The sequence below is a fragment of the Saccoglossus kowalevskii genome, chromosome 1 (genome assembly GCF_978046115.1).
Source record: "Saccoglossus kowalevskii chromosome 1, keSacKowa6.1, whole genome shotgun sequence".
In the NCBI taxonomy this organism is placed as follows: domain Eukaryota; kingdom Metazoa; phylum Hemichordata; class Enteropneusta; family Harrimaniidae; genus Saccoglossus; species Saccoglossus kowalevskii.
This window is the reverse complement of record NC_140641.1, coordinates 46,308,777-46,327,246: the sequence shown is the minus strand read 5'-3', so window position 1 is coordinate 46,327,246 and position 18,470 is coordinate 46,308,777. Positions and strand designations below refer to the sequence as shown.

The following is an 18,470-nucleotide window of genomic DNA, read 5'->3' as shown; positions in this document are numbered from 1 at the left end:
ACACTGTCAGTATTACCCTTGATGTTATCTATGGTGTATACTAGAACACTGTCAGTATTACCCTTGATGTTATTTATGGTGTATACTAGAACACTGTCAGTATTACCCTTGATGTTATCTATGGTGTATACTAGAACACTGTCAGTATTACCCTTGATGTTATCTATGGTGTATACTAGAACACTGTCAGTATTACCCTTGATGTTATCTATGGTGTATACTAGAACACTGTCAGTATTACCCTTGATGTTATCTATGGTGTATACTAGAACACTGTCAGTATTACCCTTGATGTTATCTATGGTGTGTACTAGAACAGTGTCAGTATTACCCTTGATGTTATCTATAGTGTATACTAGAACACTGTCAGTATTACATGTACCCTTGATTTTATATGTGGTGTATACTAGAACACTGTCAGTATTACCCTTGATTTTATTTATGGTGTATACTAGAACACTGTCAGTATTTCCCTTGATTTTATATGTGGTGTATACTAGAACACTGTCAGTATTACCCTTGATTTTATATGTGGTGTATACTAGAACACTGTCAGTATTACCCTTGATTTTATATGTGGTGTATACTAGAACACTGTCAGTATTACCCTTGATGTTATCTATGGTGTATACTAGAACACTGTCAGTATTACCCTTGATGTTATCTATAGTGTATATTAGAACACTGTCAGTATTACCCTTGATGTTACATGTATCTATGGTGTGTACTAGAACACTGTCAGTATTACCCTTGATGTTATCTATGGTGTATACTAGAACACTGTCAGTATTACCCTTGATGTTATCTATAGTGTATACTAGAACACTGTCAGTATTACCCTTGATGTTATCTATAGTGTATACTAGAACACTGTCAGTATTACCCTTGATTTTATTTATGGTGTATACTAGAACACTGTCAGTATTACCCTTGATGTTATCTATGGTGTGTACTAGAACACTGTCAGTATTACCCTTGATGTTATCTATAGTGTATACTAGAACACTGTCAGTATTACCCTTGATTTTATTTAAGGTGTATACTAGAACACTGTCAGTATTACATGTACCCTTGATGTTATCTATAGTGTATACTAGAACACTGTCAGTATTACCCTTTATGTTATCTATAGTGTATACTAGAACACTCAGTATTACCCTTGATGTTATCTATGGTGTATACTAGAACAGTGTCAGTATTACCCTTGATGTTATCTATAGTGTATACTAGAACACTGTCAGTATTACCCTTGATGTTATCTGTGGTGTATACTAGAACACTGTCAGTATTTGCCTTGATGTTATCTATAGTGTATACTAGATCACTGTCAGTATTACGCTTGATTTTATATGTAGTGTATACTAGAACACTGTCAGTATTACGCTTGATTTTATCTGTGGTGTGTACTAGAACACTGTCAGTATTACCCTTGATTTTATATGTAGTGTGTACTAGAACACTGTCAGTATTACGCTTGATTTTATCTGTGGTGTATACTAGAACACTGTCAGTATTACCCTTGATTTTATATGTGGTGTATACTAGAACACTGTCAGTATTACCCTTGATTTTATATGTGGTGTATACTAGAACACTGTCAGTATTACCCTTGATGTTATCTATGGTGTATACTAGAACACTGTCAGTATTACCCTTGATGTTATCTATAGTGTATATTAGAACACTGTCAGTATTACCTTTGATGTTACATGTATCTATGGTGTGTACTAGAACACTGTCAGTATTACCCTTGATGTTATCTATGGTGTATACTAGAACACTGTCAGTATTACCCTTGATGTTATCTATAGTGTATACTAGAACACTGTCAGTATTACCCTTGATGTTATCTATAGTGTATACTAGAACACTGTCAGTATTACCCTTGATTTTATTTATGGTGTATACTAGAACACTGTCAGTATTACCCTTGATGTTATCTATGGTGTGTACTAGAACACTGTCAGTATTACCCTTGATGTTATCTATAGTGTATACTAGAACACTGTCAGTATTACCCTTGATTTTATTTATGGTGTCTGTATACTAGAACACTGTCAGTATTACATGTACCCTTGATGTTATCTATAGTGTATACTAGAACACTGTCAGTATTACCCTTTATGTTATCTATAGTGTATACTAGAACACTCAGTATTACCCTTGATGTTATCTATGGTGTATACTAGAACAGTGTCAGTATTACCCTTGATGTTATCTATAGTGTATACTAGAACACTGTCAGTATTACCCTTGATGTTATCTGTGGTGTATACTAGAACACTGTCAGTATTTGCCTTGATGTTATCTATAGTGTATACTAGAACACTGTCAGTATTACGCTTGATTTTATATGTAGTGTATACTAGAACACTGTCAGTATTACGCTTGATTTTATCTGTGGTGTGTACTAGAACACTGTCAGTATTACCCTTGATTTTATATGTAGTGTGTACTAGAACACTGTCAGTATTACGCTTGATTTTATCTGTGGTGTATACTAGAACACTGTCAGTATTACCCTTGATTTTATATGTGGTGTATACTAGAACACTGTCAGTATTACCCTTGATTTTATATGTGGTGTATACTAGACCACTGTCAGTATTACGCTTGATTTTATCTGTGGTGTATACTAGAACACTGTCAGTATTACGCTTGATTTTATCTGTGGTGTGTACTAGAACACTGTCAGTATTACGCTTGATTTTATATGTGGTGTGTACTAGAACACTGTCAGTATTACCCTTGATTTTATATGTGGTGTATACTAGAACACTGTCAGTATTACCCTTGATGTTATCTATAGTGTATACTAGAACACTGTCAGTATTACGCTTGATGTTATCTATAGTGTATATTAGAACACTGTCAGTATTACCCTTGATGTTACATGTATCTATGGTGTGTACTAGAACACTGTCAGTATTACCCTTGATGTTATCTATGGTGTATACTAGAACACTGTCAGTATTACCCTTGATGTTATCTATAGTGTATACTAGAACACTGTCAGTATTACCCTTGATGTTATCTATAGTGTATACTAGAACACTGTCAGTATTACCCTTGATTTTATTTATGGTGTATACTAGAACACTGTCAGTATTACCCTTGATGTTATCTATGGTGTGTACTAGAACACTGTCAGTATTACCCTTGATGTTATCTATAGTGTATACTAGAACACTGTCAGTATTACCCTTGATTTTATTTATGGTGTATACTAGAACACTGTCAGTATTACATGTACCCTTGATGTTATCTATAGTGTATACTAGAACACTGTCAGTATTACCCTTTATGTTATCTATAGTGTATACTAGAACACTCAGTATTACCCTTGATGTTATCTATGGTGTATACTAGAACAGTGTCAGTATTACCCTTGATGTTATCTATAGTGTATACTAGAACACTGTCAGTATTACCCTTGATGTTATCTGTGGTGTATACTAGAACACTGTCAGTATTTGCCTTGATGTTATCTATAGTGTATACTAGAACACTGTCAGTATTACGCTTGATTTTATATGTAGTGTATACTAGAACACTGTCAGTATTACGCTTGATTTTATCTGTGGTGTGTACTAGAACACTGTCAGTATTACGCTTGATTTTATATGTAGTGTGTACTAGAACACTGTCAGTATTACGCTTGATTTTATCTGTGGTGTATACTAGAACAATGTCAGTATTACCCTTGATTTTATATGTAGTGTGTACTAGAACACTGTCAGTATTACGCTTGATTTTATCTGTGGTGTATACTAGAACACTGTCAGTATTACCCTTGATTTTATATGTGGTGTATACTAGAACACTGTCAGTATTACGCTTGATTTTATATGTGGTGTATACTAGACCACTGTCAGTATTACGCTTGATTTTATATGTGGTGTATACTAGAACACTGTCAGTATTACGCTTGATTTTATATGTGGTGTATACTAGACCACTGTCAGTATTACGCTTGATTTTATATGTGGTGTATACTAGAACACTGTCAGTATTACGCTTGATTTTATATGTGGTGTATACTAGACCACTGTCAGTATTACGCTTGATTTTATCTGTGGTGTATACTAGAACACTGTCAGTATTACGCTTGATTTTATCTGTGGTGTGTACTAGAACACTGTCAGTATTACGCTTGATTTTATATGTGGTGTGTACTAGAACACTGTCAGTATTACCCTTGATTTTATATGTGGTGTATACTAGAACACTGTCAGTATTACCCTTGATGTTATCTATAGTGTATACTAGAACACTGTCAGTATTACGCTTGATGTTATCTATAGTGTATATTAGAACACTGTCAGTATTACCCTTGATGTTACATGTATCTATGGTGTGTACTAGAACACTGTCAGTATTACCCTTGATGTTATCTATGGTGTATACTAGAACACTGTCAGTATTACCCTTGATGTTATCTATAGTGTATACTAGAACACTGTCAGTATTACCCTTGATGTTATCTATAGTGTATACTAGAACACTGTCAGTATTACCCTTGATTTTATTTATGGTGTATACTAGAACACTGTCAGTATTACCCTTGATGTTATCTATGGTGTGTACTAGAACACTGTCAGTATTACCCTTGATGTTATCTATAGTGTATACTAGAACACTGTCAGTATTACCCTTGATTTTATTTATGGTGTATACTAGAACACTGTCAGTATTACATGTACCCTTGATGTTATCTATAGTGTATACTAGAACACTGTCAGTATTACCCTTTATGTTATCTATAGTGTATACTAGAACACTCAGTATTACCCTTGATGTTATCTATGGTGTATACTAGAACAGTGTCAGTATTACGCTTGATGTTATCTATAGTGTATACTAGAACACTGTCAGTATTACCCTTGATGTTATCTGTGGTGTATACTAGAACACTGTCAGTATTTGCCTTGATGTTATCTATAGTGTATACTAGAACACTGTCAGTATTACGCTTGATTTTATATGTAGTGTATACTAGAACACTGTCAGTATTACGCTTGATTTTATCTGTGGTGTGTACTAGAACACTGTCAGTATTACGCTTGATTTTATATGTAGTGTGTACTAGAACACTGTCAGTATTACGCTTGATTTTATCTGTGGTGTATACTAGAACAATGTCAGTATTACCCTTGATTTTATATGTGGTGTATACTAGACCACTGTCAGTATTACGCTTGATTTTATCTGTGGTGTATACTAGAACACTGTCAGTATTACGCTTGATTTTATCTGTGGTGTGTACTAGAACACTGTCAGTATTACGCTTGATTTTATATGTGGTGTGTACTAGAACACTGTCAGTATTACCCTTGATTTTATATGTGGTGTATACTAGAACACTGTCAGTATTACCCTTGATGTTATCTATAGTGTATACTAGAACACTGTCAGTATTACGCTTGATTTTATATGTAGTGTGTACTAGAACACTGTCAGTATTACGCTTGATTTTATCTGTGGCGTGTACTAGAACACTGTCAGTATTACGCCTGATTTTATCTGTGGTGTATACTAGAACACTGTCAGTATTACCCTTGATTTTATATGTGGTGTGTACTAGAACACTGTCAGTATTACCCTTGATGTTATCTATAGTGTATACATGTACTAGAACACTGTCAGTATTACCGTTGATGTTATCTATGGTCAGGTGTATACTAGAACACTGTCAGTATTACCATTGATGTTATCTATGGTGTATACTAGAACACTGTCAGTATTACCCTTGATGTTATCTATAGTGTATACTAGAACACTGTCAGTATTACCCTTGATGTTATCTATGGTGTGTACTAGAACACTGTCAGTATTACCTTTGATGTTATCTATGGTGTATACTAGAACACTGTCAGTATTACCCTTGATGTTATCTATAGTGTATACTAGAACACTGTCAGTATTACCCTTGATGTTATCTATAGTGTATACTAGAACACTGTCAGTATTACCCTTGATTTTATTTATGGTGTATACTAGAACACTGTCTGTATTACCCTTGATGTTATCTATGGTGTGTACTAGAACACTGTCAGTATTACCCTTGATTTTATTTATGGTGTATACTAGAACACTGTCAGTATTACCCTTGATGTTATCTATAGTGTATACTAGAACACTGTCAGTATTACCCTTGATGTTATCTATAGTGTATACTAGAACACTGTCAGTATTACCCTTGATGTTATCTATGGTGTGTACTAGAACAGTGTCAGTATTACCCTTGATGTTATCTATAGTGTATACTAGAACACTGTCAGTATTACATGTACCCTTGATTTTATATGTGGTGTATACTAGAACACTGTCAGTATTACCCTTGATTTTATTTATGGTGTATACTAGAACACTGTCAGTATTTCCCTTGATTTTATATGTGGTGTATACTAGAACACTGTCAGTATTACCCTTGATTTTATATGTGGTGTATACTAGAACACTGTCAGTATTACCCTTGATTTTATATGTGGTGTATACTAGAACACTGTCAGTATTACCCTTGATGTTATCTATGGTGTATACTAGAACACTGTCAGTATTACCCTTGATGTTATCTATAGTGTATATTAGAACACTGTCAGTATTACCCTTGATGTTACATGTATCTATGGTGTGTACTAGAACACTGTCAGTATTACCCTTGATGTTATCTATGGTGTATACTAGAACACTGTCAGTATTACCCTTGATGTTATCTATAGTGTATACTAGAACACTGTCAGTATTACCCTTGATGTTATCTATAGTGTATACTAGAACACTGTCAGTATTACCCTTGATTTTATTTATGGTGTATACTAGAACACTGTCAGTATTACCCTTGATGTTATCTATGGTGTGTACTAGAACACTGTCAGTATTACCCTTGATGTTATCTATAGTGTATACTAGAACACTGTCAGTATTACCCTTGATTTTATTTAAGGTGTATACTAGAACACTGTCAGTATTACATGTACCCTTGATGTTATCTATAGTGTATACTAGAACACTGTCAGTATTACCCTTTATGTTATCTATAGTGTATACTAGAACACTCAGTATTACCCTTGATGTTATCTATGGTGTATACTAGAACAGTGTCAGTATTACCCTTGATGTTATCTATAGTGTATACTAGAACACTGTCAGTATTACCCTTGATGTTATCTGTGGTGTATACTAGAACACTGTCAGTATTTGCCTTGATGTTATCTATAGTGTATACTAGATCACTGTCAGTATTACGCTTGATTTTATATGTAGTGTATACTAGAACACTGTCAGTATTACGCTTGATTTTATCTGTGGTGTGTACTAGAACACTGTCAGTATTACCCTTGATTTTATATGTAGTGTGTACTAGAACACTGTCAGTATTACGCTTGATTTTATCTGTGGTGTATACTAGAACACTGTCAGTATTACCCTTGATTTTATATGTGGTGTATACTAGAACACTGTCAGTATTACCCTTGATTTTATATGTGGTGTATACTAGAACACTGTCAGTATTACCCTTGATGTTATCTATGGTGTATACTAGAACACTGTCAGTATTACCCTTGATGTTATCTATAGTGTATATTAGAACACTGTCAGTATTACCCTTGATGTTACATGTATCTATGGTGTGTACTAGAACACTGTCAGTATTACCCTTGATGTTATCTATGGTGTATACTAGAACACTGTCAGTATTACCCTTGATGTTATCTATAGTGTATACTAGAACACTGTCAGTATTACCCTTGATGTTATCTATAGTGTATACTAGAACACTGTCAGTATTACCCTTGATTTTATTTATGGTGTATACTAGAACACTGTCAGTATTACCCTTGATGTTATCTATGGTGTGTACTAGAACACTGTCAGTATTACCCTTGATGTTATCTATAGTGTATACTAGAACACTGTCAGTATTACCCTTGATTTTATTTATGGTGTCTGTATACTAGAACACTGTCAGTATTACATGTACCCTTGATGTTATCTATAGTGTATACTAGAACACTGTCAGTATTACCCTTTATGTTATCTATAGTGTATACTAGAACACTCAGTATTACCCTTGATGTTATCTATGGTGTATACTAGAACAGTGTCAGTATTACCCTTGATGTTATCTATAGTGTATACTAGAACACTGTCAGTATTACCCTTGATGTTATCTGTGGTGTATACTAGAACACTGTCAGTATTTGCCTTGATGTTATCTATAGTGTATACTAGAACACTGTCAGTATTACGCTTGATTTTATATGTAGTGTATACTAGAACACTGTCAGTATTACGCTTGATTTTATCTGTGGTGTGTACTAGAACACTGTCAGTATTACCCTTGATTTTATATGTAGTGTGTACTAGAACACTGTCAGTATTACGCTTGATTTTATCTGTGGTGTATACTAGAACACTGTCAGTATTACCCTTGATTTTATATGTGGTGTATACTAGAACACTGTCAGTATTACCCTTGATTTTATATGTGGTGTATACTAGACCACTGTCAGTATTACGCTTGATTTTATCTGTGGTGTATACTAGAACACTGTCAGTATTACGCTTGATTTTATCTGTGGTGTGTACTAGAACACTGTCAGTATTACGCTTGATTTTATATGTGGTGTGTACTAGAACACTGTCAGTATTACCCTTGATTTTATATGTGGTGTATACTAGAACACTGTCAGTATTACCCTTGATGTTATCTATAGTGTATACTAGAACACTGTCAGTATTACGCTTGATGTTATCTATAGTGTATATTAGAACACTGTCAGTATTACCCTTGATGTTACATGTATCTATGGTGTGTACTAGAACACTGTCAGTATTACCCTTGATGTTATCTATGGTGTATACTAGAACACTGTCAGTATTACCCTTGATGTTATCTATAGTGTATACTAGAACACTGTCAGTATTACCCTTGATGTTATCTATAGTGTATACTAGAACACTGTCAGTATTACCCTTGATTTTATTTATGGTGTATACTAGAACACTGTCAGTATTACCCTTGATGTTATCTATGGTGTGTACTAGAACACTGTCAGTATTACCCTTGATGTTATCTATAGTGTATACTAGAACACTGTCAGTATTACCCTTGATTTTATTTATGGTGTATACTAGAACACTGTCAGTATTACATGTACCCTTGATGTTATCTATAGTGTATACTAGAACACTGTCAGTATTACCCTTTATGTTATCTATAGTGTATACTAGAACACTCAGTATTACCCTTGATGTTATCTATGGTGTATACTAGAACAGTGTCAGTATTACCCTTGATGTTATCTATAGTGTATACTAGAACACTGTCAGTATTACCCTTGATGTTATCTGTGGTGTATACTAGAACACTGTCAGTATTTGCCTTGATGTTATCTATAGTGTATACTAGAACACTGTCAGTATTACGCTTGATTTTATATGTAGTGTATACTAGAACACTGTCAGTATTACGCTTGATTTTATCTGTGGTGTGTACTAGAACACTGTCAGTATTACGCTTGATTTTATATGTAGTGTGTACTAGAACACTGTCAGTATTACGCTTGATTTTATCTGTGGTGTATACTAGAACAATGTCAGTATTACCCTTGATTTTATATGTGGTGTATACTAGACCACTGTCAGTATTACGCTTGATTTTATCTGTGGTGTATACTAGAACACTGTCAGTATTACGCTTGATTTTATCTGTGGTGTGTACTAGAACACTGTCAGTATTACGCTTGATTTTATATGTGGTGTGTACTAGAACACTGTCAGTATTACCCTTGATTTTATATGTGGTGTATACTAGAACACTGTCAGTATTACCCTTGATGTTATCTATAGTGTATACTAGAACACTGTCAGTATTACGCTTGATTTTATATGTAGTGTGTACTAGAACACTGTCAGTATTACGCTTGATTTTATCTGTGGCGTGTACTAGAACACTGTCAGTATTACGCCTGATTTTATCTGTGGTGTATACTAGAACACTGTCAGTATTACCCTTGATTTTATATGTGGTGTGTACTAGAACACTGTCAGTATTACCCTTGATGTTATCTATAGTGTATACATGTACTAGAACACTGTCAGTATTACCGTTGATGTTATCTATGGTCAGGTGTATACTAGAACACTGTCAGTATTACCATTGATGTTATCTATGGTGTATACTAGAACACTGTCAGTATTACCCTTGATGTTATCTATAGTGTATACTAGAACACTGTCAGTATTACCCTTGATGTTATCTATGGTGTGTACTAGAACACTGTCAGTATTACCTTTGATGTTATCTATGGTGTATACTAGAACACTGTCAGTATTACCCTTGATGTTATCTATAGTGTATACTAGAACACTGTCAGTATTACCCTTGATGTTATCTATAGTGTATACTAGAACACTGTCAGTATTACCCTTGATTTTATTTATGGTGTATACTAGAACACTGTCTGTATTACCCTTGATGTTATCTATGGTGTGTACTAGAACACTGTCAGTATTACCCTTGATTTTATTTATGGTGTATACTAGAACACTGTCAGTATTACCCTTGATGTTATCTATAGTGTATACTAGAACACTGTCAGTATTACCCTTGATGTTATCTATAGTGTATACTAGAACACTGTCAGTATTACCCTTGATGTTATCTATGGTGTGTACTAGAACAGTGTCAGTATTACCCTTGATGTTATCTATAGTGTATACTAGAACACTGTCAGTATTACATGTACCCTTGATTTTATATGTGGTGTATACTAGAACACTGTCAGTATTACCCTTGATTTTATTTATGGTGTATACTAGAACACTGTCAGTATTTCCCTTGATTTTATATGTGGTGTATACTAGAACACTGTCAGTATTACCCTTGATTTTATATGTGGTGTATACTAGAACACTGTCAGTATTACCCTTGATTTTATATGTGGTGTATACTAGAACACTGTCAGTATTACCCTTGATGTTATCTATGGTGTATACTAGAACACTGTCAGTATTACCCTTGATGTTATCTATAGTGTATATTAGAACACTGTCAGTATTACCCTTGATGTTACATGTATCTATGGTGTGTACTAGAACACTGTCAGTATTACCCTTGATGTTATCTATGGTGTATACTAGAACACTGTCAGTATTACCCTTGATGTTATCTATAGTGTATACTAGAACACTGTCAGTATTACCCTTGATGTTATCTATAGTGTATACTAGAACACTGTCAGTATTACCCTTGATTTTATTTATGGTGTATACTAGAACACTGTCAGTATTACCCTTGATGTTATCTATGGTGTGTACTAGAACACTGTCAGTATTACCCTTGATGTTATCTATAGTGTATACTAGAACACTGTCAGTATTACCCTTGATTTTATTTAAGGTGTATACTAGAACACTGTCAGTATTACATGTACCCTTGATGTTATCTATAGTGTATACTAGAACACTGTCAGTATTACCCTTTATGTTATCTATAGTGTATACTAGAACACTCAGTATTACCCTTGATGTTATCTATGGTGTATACTAGAACAGTGTCAGTATTACCCTTGATGTTATCTATAGTGTATACTAGAACACTGTCAGTATTACCCTTGATGTTATCTGTGGTGTATACTAGAACACTGTCAGTATTTGCCTTGATGTTATCTATAGTGTATACTAGATCACTGTCAGTATTACGCTTGATTTTATATGTAGTGTATACTAGAACACTGTCAGTATTACGCTTGATTTTATCTGTGGTGTGTACTAGAACACTGTCAGTATTACCCTTGATTTTATATGTAGTGTGTACTAGAACACTGTCAGTATTACGCTTGATTTTATCTGTGGTGTATACTAGAACACTGTCAGTATTACCCTTGATTTTATATGTGGTGTATACTAGAACACTGTCAGTATTACCCTTGATTTTATATGTGGTGTATACTAGAACACTGTCAGTATTACCCTTGATGTTATCTATGGTGTATACTAGAACACTGTCAGTATTACCCTTGATGTTATCTATAGTGTATATTAGAACACTGTCAGTATTACCCTTGATGTTACATGTATCTATGGTGTGTACTAGAACACTGTCAGTATTACCCTTGATGTTATCTATGGTGTATACTAGAACACTGTCAGTATTACCCTTGATGTTATCTATAGTGTATACTAGAACACTGTCAGTATTACCCTTGATGTTATCTATAGTGTATACTAGAACACTGTCAGTATTACCCTTGATTTTATTTATGGTGTATACTAGAACACTGTCAGTATTACCCTTGATGTTATCTATGGTGTGTACTAGAACACTGTCAGTATTACCCTTGATGTTATCTATAGTGTATACTAGAACACTGTCAGTATTACCCTTGATTTTATTTATGGTGTCTGTATACTAGAACACTGTCAGTATTACATGTACCCTTGATGTTATCTATAGTGTATACTAGAACACTGTCAGTATTACCCTTTATGTTATCTATAGTGTATACTAGAACACTCAGTATTACCCTTGATGTTATCTATGGTGTATACTAGAACAGTGTCAGTATTACCCTTGATGTTATCTATAGTGTATACTAGAACACTGTCAGTATTACCCTTGATGTTATCTGTGGTGTATACTAGAACACTGTCAGTATTTGCCTTGATGTTATCTATAGTGTATACTAGAACACTGTCAGTATTACGCTTGATTTTATATGTAGTGTATACTAGAACACTGTCAGTATTACGCTTGATTTTATCTGTGGTGTGTACTAGAACACTGTCAGTATTACCCTTGATTTTATATGTAGTGTGTACTAGAACACTGTCAGTATTACGCTTGATTTTATCTGTGGTGTATACTAGAACACTGTCAGTATTACCCTTGATTTTATATGTGGTGTATACTAGAACACTGTCAGTATTACCCTTGATTTTATCTGTGGTGTATACTAGAACACTGTCAGTATTACGCTTGATTTTATCTGTGGTGTGTACTAGAACACTGTCAGTATTACGCTTGATTTTATATGTGGTGTGTACTAGAACACTGTCAGTATTACCCTTGATTTTATCTATGGTGTATACTAGAACACTGTCAGTATTACCCTTGATGTTATCTATAGTGTATATTAGAACACTGTCAGTATTACCCTTGATGTTACATGTATCTATGGTGTGTACTAGAACACTGTCAGTATTACCCTTGATGTTATCTATGGTGTATACTAGAACACTGTCAGTATTACCCTTGATGTTATCTATAGTGTATACTAGAACACTGTCAGTATTACCCTTGATGTTATCTATAGTGTATACTAGAACACTGTCAGTATTACCCTTGATTTTATTTATGGTGTATACTAGAACACTGTCAGTATTACCCTTGATGTTATCTATGGTGTGTACTAGAACACTGTCAGTATTACCCTTGATGTTATCTATAGTGTATACTAGAACACTGTCAGTATTACCCTTGATTTTATTTAAGGTGTATACTAGAACACTGTCAGTATTACATGTACCCTTGATGTTATCTATAGTGTATACTAGAACACTGTCAGTATTACCCTTTATGTTATCTATAGTGTATACTAGAACACTCAGTATTACCCTTGATGTTATCTATGGTGTATACTAGAACAGTGTCAGTATTACCCTTGATGTTATCTATAGTGTATACTAGAACACTGTCAGTATTACCCTTGATGTTATCTGTGGTGTATACTAGAACACTGTCAGTATTTGCCTTGATGTTATCTATAGTGTATACTAGATCACTGTCAGTATTACGCTTGATTTTATATGTAGTGTATACTAGAACACTGTCAGTATTACGCTTGATTTTATCTGTGGTGTGTACTAGAACACTGTCAGTATTACCCTTGATTTTATATGTAGTGTGTACTAGAACACTGTCAGTATTACGCTTGATTTTATCTGTGGTGTATACTAGAACACTGTCAGTATTACCCTTGATTTTATATGTGGTGTATACTAGAACACTGTCAGTATTACCCTTGATTTTATATGTGGTGTATACTAGAACACTGTCAGTATTACCCTTGATGTTATCTATGGTGTATACTAGAACACTGTCAGTATTACCCTTGATGTTATCTATAGTGTATATTAGAACACTGTCAGTATTACCCTTGATGTTACATGTATCTATGGTGTGTACTAGAACACTGTCAGTATTACCCTTGATGTTATCTATGGTGTATACTAGAACACTGTCAGTATTACCCTTGATGTTATCTATAGTGTATACTAGAACACTGTCAGTATTACCCTTGATGTTATCTATAGTGTATACTAGAACACTGTCAGTATTACCCTTGATTTTATTTATGGTGTATACTAGAACACTGTCAGTATTACCCTTGATGTTATCTATGGTGTGTACTAGAACACTGTCAGTATTACCCTTGATGTTATCTATAGTGTATACTAGAACACTGTCAGTATTACCCTTGATTTTATTTATGGTGTCTGTATACTAGAACACTGTCAGTATTACATGTACCCTTGATGTTATCTATAGTGTATACTAGAACACTGTCAGTATTACCCTTTATGTTATCTATAGTGTATACTAGAACACTCAGTATTACCCTTGATGTTATCTATGGTGTATACTAGAACAGTGTCAGTATTACCCTTGATGTTATCTATAGTGTATACTAGAACACTGTCAGTATTACCCTTGATGTTATCTGTGGTGTATACTAGAACACTGTCAGTATTTGCCTTGATGTTATCTATAGTGTATACTAGAACACTGTCAGTATTACGCTTGATTTTATATGTAGTGTATACTAGAACACTGTCAGTATTACGCTTGATTTTATCTGTGGTGTGTACTAGAACACTGTCAGTATTACCCTTGATTTTATATGTAGTGTGTACTAGAACACTGTCAGTATTACGCTTGATTTTATCTGTGGTGTATACTAGAACACTGTCAGTATTACCCTTGATTTTATATGTGGTGTATACTAGAACACTGTCAGTATTACCCTTGATTTTATCTGTGGTGTATACTAGACCACTGTCAGTATTACGCTTGATTTTATCTGTGGTGTGTACTAGAACACTGTCAGTATTACGCTTGATTTTATATGTGGTGTGTACTAGAACACTGTCAGTATTACCCTTGATTTTATATGTGGTGTATACTAGAACACTGTCAGTATTACCCTTGATGTTATCTATAGTGTATACTAGAACACTGTCAGTATTACGCTTGATTTTATATGTAGTGTGTACTAGAACACTGTCAGTATTACGCTTGATTTTATCTGTGGCGTGTACTAGAACACTGTCAGTATTACGCCTGATTTTATCTGTGGTGTATACTAGAACACAGTCAGTATTACCCTTGATTTTATATGTGGTGTGTACTAGAACACTGTCAGTATTACCCTTGATGTTATCTATAGTGTATACATGTACTAGAACACTGTCAGTATTACCGTTGATGTTATCTATGGTCAGGTGTATACTAGAACACTGTCAGTATTACCCTTGATTTTATTTATGGTGTATACTAGAACACTGTCAGTATTACCCTTGATGTTATCTATAGTGTATACTAGAACACTGTCAGTATTACCCTTGATGTTATTTATGGTGTATACTAGAACACTGTCTGTATTACCCTTGATGTTATCTATGGTGTGTACTAGAACACTGTCAGTATTACCCTTGATTTTATTTATGGTGTATACTAGAACACTGTCAGTATTACCCTTGATGTTATCTATAGTGTATACTAGAACACTGTCAGTATTACCCTTGATGTTATCTATAGTGTATACTAGAACACTATCAGTATTACCCTTGATGTTATCTATGGTGTGTACTAGAACAGTGTCAGTATTACCCTTGATGTTATCTATAGTGTATACTAGAACACTGTCAGTATTACCCTTGATTTTATCTGTGGTGTATACTAGAACACTGTCAGTATTACCCTTGATGTTATCTATAGTGTATACTAGAACACTGTCAGTATTACCCTTGATTTTATTTATGGTGTATACTAGAACACTGTCTGTATTACCCTTGATGTTATCTATGGTGTGTACTAGAACACTGTCAGTATTACCCTTGATTTTATTTATGGTGTATACTAGAACACTGTCAGTATTACCCTTGATGTTATCTATAGTGTATACTAGAACACTGTCAGTATTACCCTTGATGTTATCTATAGTGTATACTAGAACACTGTCAGTATTACCCTTGATTTTATTTATGGTGTATACTAGAACACTGTCAGTATTACCCTTGATGTTATCTATGGTGTGTACTAGAACACTGTCAGTATTACCCTTGATTTTATTTATGGTGTATACTAGAACACTGTCAGTATTACCCTTGATGTTATCTATGGTGTATACTAGAACACTGTCAGTATTACCCTTGATGTTATCTATGGTGTATACTAGAACACTTTCAGTATTTGCCTTGATGTTATCTATAGTGTATACTAGAACACTGTCAGTATTACGCTTGAATTTATATGTAGTGTGTACTAGAACACTGTCAGTATTACCCTTGATTTTATATGTAGTGTGTACTAGAACACTGTCAGTATTACGCTTGATTTTATCTGTGGTGTGTACTAGAACACTGTCAGTATTACCCTTGATTTTATATGTAGTGTGTACTAGAACACTGTCAGTATTACGCTTGATTTTATATGTAGTGTGTACTAGAACACTGTCAGTATTACGCTTGATTTTATATGTAGTGTGTACTAGAACACTGTCAGTATTACGCTTGATTTTATCTGTGGCGTGTACTAGAACACTGTCAGTATTACGCCTGATTTTATCTGTGGTGTATACTAGAACACTGTCAGTATTACCCTTGATTTTATATGTGGTGTGTACTAGAACACTGTCAGTATTACCCTTGATGTTATCTATAGTGTATACATGTACTAGAACACTGTCAGTATTACCGTTGATGTTATCTATGGTCAGGTGTATACTAGAACACTGTCAGTATTACCATTGATGTTATCTATGGTGTATACTAGAACACTGTCAGTATTACCCTTGATGTTATCTATAGTGTATACTAGAACATTGTCAGTATTACCCTTGATGTTATCTATGGTGTGTACTAGAACACTGTCAGTATTACCTTTGATGTTATCTATGGTGTATACTAGAACACTGTCAGTATTACCCTTGATGTTATCTATAGTGTATACTAGAACACTGTCAGTATTACCCTTGATGTTATCTATAGTGTATACTAGAACACTGTCAGTATTACCCTTGATTTTATTTATGGTGTATACTAGAACACTGTCTGTATTACCCTTGATGTTATCTATGGTGTGTACTAGAACACTGTCAGTATTACCCTTGATTTTATTTATGGTGTATACTAGAACACTGTCAGTATTACCCTTGATGTTATCTATAGTGTATACTAGAACACTGTCAGTATTACCCTTGATGTTATCTATAGTGTATACTAGAACACTGTCAGTATTACCCTTGATGTTATCTATGGTGTGTACTAGAACAGTGTCAGTATTACCCTTGATGTTATCTATAGTGTATACTAGAACACTGTCAGTATTACCCTTGATTTTATCTGTGGTGTATACTAGAACACTGTCAGTATTACCCTTGATGTTATCTATAGTGTATACTAGAACACTGTCAGTATTACCCTTGATTTTATTTATGGTGTATACTAGAACACTGTCTGTATTACCCTTGATGTTATCTATGGTGTGTACTAGAACACTGTCAGTATTACCCTTGATTTTATTTATGGTGTATACTAGAACACTGTCAGTATTACCCTTGATGTTATCTATAGTGTATACTAGAACACTGTCAGTATTACCCTTGATGTTATCTATAGTGTATACTAGAACACTGTCAGTATTACCCTTGATTTTATTTATGGTGTATACTAGAACACTGTCAGTATTACCCTTGATGTTATCTATGGTGTGTACTAGAACACTGTCAGTATTACCCTTGATTTTATTTATGGTGTATACTAGAACACTGTCAGTATTACCCTTGATGTTATCTATGGTGTATACTAGAACACTGTCAGTATTACCCTTGATGTTATCTATGGTGTATACTAGAACACTTTCAGTATTTGCCTTGATGTTATCTATAGTGTATACTAGAACACTGTCAGTATTACGCTTGAATTTATATGTAGTGTGTACTAGAACACTGTCAGTATTACCCTTGATTTTATATGTAGTGTGTACTAGAACACTGTCAGTATTACGCTTGATTTTATCTGTGGTGTGTACTAGAACACTGTCAGTATTACCCTTGATTTTATATGTAGTGTGTACTAGAACACTGTCAGTATTACGCTTGATTTTATATGTAGTGTGTACTAGAACACTGTCAGTATTACGCTTGATTTTATCTGTGGTGTGTACTAGAACACTGTCAGTA

General features: G+C 34.2%; 1 protein-coding gene across 3 annotated transcripts in view; it reads left to right on the top strand.

Annotated features, from left to right (window-relative positions):
- LOC102805386 (TBC1 domain family member 2B-like) overlaps positions 1-18,470 on the top strand; it is a 103,797-nt gene that overhangs the window by 668 nt on the left and 84,659 nt on the right. The window lies entirely within an intron of this gene.